We start from the raw sequence: 4,450 nt of genomic DNA on the forward strand, positions 1-4,450 counted from the left end.
TCTGCCTTGAAAAGCAACCTTTAAGAACTTGGAAGTCTTTCTCCAGAGAGTGAAGCTGTCGCTCTGCTTCCTGGTGGCCATGTCCAGAGTCACTTTCCTCCCCCCCACTCTTCCGACATCATGATCTGCCTCACTTGGGAACAGAACAATCGAGTCTGCTCTCTGTGGACTGAGGCCTCTGAAATCAGGAACCCCAAATAAATTGTTCCTCAAAAAAAAAAAGAAACTGGAAATTTTTCAAGGCCAAATAAGTGCTCTTGGGGGATCTTGCTTTCAATCCCCCCAAAAGTGTAACATAACGTAGATCATGCCACAGATATCGCAGATACATGAGGGACCCAGAAAGTTGAAGTTGCTTCACTCTAAGAATTTTTTTCTCTTTTTATCATAAAAACAGCTAGCACATTTTTATACCAACTGGCAGAATGTACGCCGAGGTCAATAAATTGCATTTAGCATAACAATTCTTAAGGAAAAGAAAACTTCTTAACCTGTTGTGGCTCATCTTACTTCCCATACAGTTCCACCCTGTTGACATTTGGAGTAACCATGTGACTTCCTACATATCAAGAGTGAATAGAACTGTCATGGGTCACTTCTGACTAGAAGCTTTAGCATCCTCTATGTCCCTCAGCCATGAGGCTACAATACTGTAAACTGTAGCCGCTCCATCAGCCTGGGTTCAGGAGTGAAGACACTGTGAGCAAAGTCATGGCTCATCTTCAACAGACACACGGCACGAGTAGAGGTAGACCTTATGGTTAGGAGCCTGAGACATAGTCACTGTCATCCCAGCACTAACCAGCCCATCCAGATACATCTGAATTACTCTCCTTAATTAATTTCCATTGGACTTGATTTCTATCGCACTGTAACCAACCTCAAAGCTCGATGCCCGTGAACAAGCTCTCATTCCTCATCTCGGGTCTGAATGTTGGCTGGAGGTCTGTTATTGGCAGGGCATTCTGATCAATCTACTGGGTTCAAGGATCCATCTGTTCAACATGACACGTGTGAGACCAGCACCTACCTCCATGAGGCATTGTCTTCTCTTGGCTGATGACAGAAACACAAGAGAGCACCAAAACAGCGCAAGCACATTTAAACCCTATTCGTGTGCCATGCTACTCTACGCCAAAGCCCAAAGTCAATGATATGCCGCTGGGTGGTATTGCAAGATGGTAAGGTACAGAGAAAGAGAAAACTGAGAACAATTGCCTAGTCCACTACAATTTACTCTCTCTCGACGAGGAAAAACTCAGCCCTCCAGCACATGTCCAAAAGGCTCACCTGAGAACAGCATTAAGCACAAGCCCAGATCCTGTGACGTAGATAGAACTAACAAACTACCAAAACAAAGGGTCTGTCCTCACCCACTGCACCCAACATAAATGATGGGACAGGGACGGCATAACTGTAGTAAATACTGCTACTTCAAAAGGAGAAGAGTAGGTAACTCAAAACAGTCACTAGTCAATAGCTAGACAGTGGCTCCTAAGCTGGGACCAAAAGTGTTTCTTAAACAGGCCAAAGTCCACTTCCTAGGAAAAAATTCCCAGGCTATAATTCTTGTTGGCTATTGGCTCCATTCTCTGGGACATCCTTCCTTCTCCATCTTCCTCCCAGGACATGTCTTATAAGAATACTGGAAAAACTACCACCAAAGTCAATAAGCAGCTTTCTCAGCTGACTTCCTGGTTGAAGAAAGTTGGAGGATCATAAGGTTCTTTTAAACCTCAAATTGTCACTATCTTTTAACTCATGATGGTGGCACTTTGTGGCTCTCTCTGTATAAAGCCTTTGCTTTGGGTTTTGGTTGTTTTGTTTTGAATTTATCAGGTTGCATTCAATCCTACCTGGCAAAGCCACGTGCTCCTTTTGAGACAAGCCTCTGCCTATAGAGACCACAGAGGCAGAGTTTGCATTCAGAGAGAAGGGAACAAGGAGGAACTCGGAGGAAGTTTGCAAGGTTTGAGTCAGAAACATCAATCTGATCTCTTGACCTATCTGGATTCCATGTCTCTTCAGGAAAGAATTTAAACTTTTAATTTCAATGTGATTATGACTATATATTTAAATATATTTGGACTTGCCTGTTCCATTATTTTGTTTGTTGTGTTTAATAAATTGCTTCTGATTACACTCTGCTGCTTTCTTGCTTTTGCTGTATTGATCAAATTCTCCCCTTGCATTCCTTTCATTTGGTGGTTTGGGAGAAAGCCATATTAAGTTTAGTCTTCCAGTGTCTCCCCTGACATTTCTAATGGGTTTCAACACTGGAGGAATGCGCGGTTCCTAAGGCAGTACCTAAAAATAGTGTGTGCTAAATAGATATTGTTTAATTATCCAAGATTATAATTTTAAGCTTATTCAATTAGAATTTATTATCATTATTCTTGTTCTTACATCTTTCCCTTGTCTTTTTTTCTTTAATTTACTCAAACTTGTAATACTTTTTTTAAATTAATTTTTTAATTTATATGAGACAGCAGAAGGCATTACAATTCTTATTACACATATAGAGCACAGTTTTCCATATCTCTGGTTATATACAAAGTATGTTCACACCAATTCATACCTGTGCTTTGGATAATGATGTCCTTCACATTCCACCATCATTTCTAACCCCAAGCCCCCTCCCTTCCCCTCCCACCCCTCTGCCCTATCTAGAGTTTGTCTATTCCTCCCAAGCTCCCTCTCCCTACCCCACTAAGAGTCAGCCTCCTTATATCAGAGAAAACATTTGGCTTTTGGTTTTTTGGTATTGTCCAACTTCGCTTAGCATTATCTTCTCTAACTACATCCATTTATTTGCAAATGCCATGATTTTATTCACTTTTATTGCTGAATAATATTCCATTGTGTATATATGCCATATTTTTTATCCATTCATCTATTGAAGGGCATCTAGGTTGGTTCCACAGTTTATAGCAGTACATTTCATAATAGCTAAAGAGTGATGTGGTTGTGTCCCTGTAGTACGCTGCTTTTAAGTCCTTTGGGTACAGACCTAGGGGAGAGATGGCTGGATCAAACGGTGGTTCTATTCCCAGTTTTCCAAGAAATCTCCATACTGCTTTCCATATTGGCTGCCAGCAGTGTATGAGTAGAGAGCCTACATCCTGGGAGCAAATTTTTACCCCTCACATATCAGATAGAGCACTAATCTCTAGGGTATATAAAGAACTCAAAAAGCTAAACACTAAAAAAAAAACTAAATAACCCAATCAATTAATGGGCCAAGGACCTGAACAGACAGTTCTCAGAAGATGATATTCAATAAATCAACAAACATATGAAAAAATGATCATCATCTCTAGTAATCAGAGAAATGCAAATTAAAACCACTCAAAGATTTCATCTCACTCCAGTCAATGGCAGCCATTATGAAGTCAAACAACAATAAGTGTTGGCAAGAATGTGGGGGGAAAGGAACAAACTTGTAATACTTCTTTTTGAAAGTGGTTACTAAACATTATAAGCTTTCATATATATGAAAATATATAACTTTAAAACCACATCCCATAAATTGTAAATTTTGGGGTGTATAGAATTTTAGATGCAAAATTATTTCTTCTGTAAACTGTAACGGTATTTCTCCACTTCCTTCAGGTCTTCAAGTTGTCAAGGAGAAAGTCGAATGCTAACTGAATTCCTACTTTTCATAATAAATATGTATTTCTTGCTTTCTGAGTCTACAGAATTTCATTCATTTTTTGTTTTGAAATTTAATACAATTTCTCTAAATGTGTTGAGTCTTTTTCATTCACCTTGCTTGTTGCTCACAGATCATTTGAAGGCTCATGTCTATCTTCTATCATTTGTTTCTCATTCTCAGAAACTCTTATAACATTGATAAAATGAACTTCTATTCATCTCAACTCTTCTTTCATATTTTTTACTTACTTGTCCTTTCGTGTTGTATTTTGTTTAATCTTGCAGTTCATTAATTCATGCTTGAGTAACGTCAACCTGATATTAAATCCTTTATTAATTACATATTTTCATCTCCATAATTTCCAGTTCCATGGGTGAGATCTAATTTCTCATCCCCCTGGAAATGTTATTTCTCCTTATCTTACAAACTTTCTGCATATTCCATTGTCGGTTCTTCAGATTGTTATGTTTACCAGATTCACTGGTGCTAACGCATAAAATGCAGTTGTGTGCTCATGGTTGCATTTGATCATCCCGTTCATGAAGTCACAGATTTCTCTGTACTGTGGCCTCAAGCTTGTTGTCACGGGAAAAAGGTTGAACAATGGACCAACAGAGAAGTCCCAGCAAATTCTATTGGAACAAAAGACTTTCCACCCCAGCTGGTTATCATAGCCACCACTTCAGACTTATTTTCCCTCGGCTCCCCAAATCCTCACACTCACTACTCAAGGTGGGAGGGATCAGTAGCTTGGAACTTTGGAAGTGACTATGAAGCAATTACTCTACTTGT

Source organism: Urocitellus parryii, chromosome 10, assembly GCF_045843805.1.
Source record: "Urocitellus parryii isolate mUroPar1 chromosome 10, mUroPar1.hap1, whole genome shotgun sequence".
NCBI lineage: Eukaryota > Metazoa > Chordata > Mammalia > Rodentia > Sciuridae > Urocitellus > Urocitellus parryii.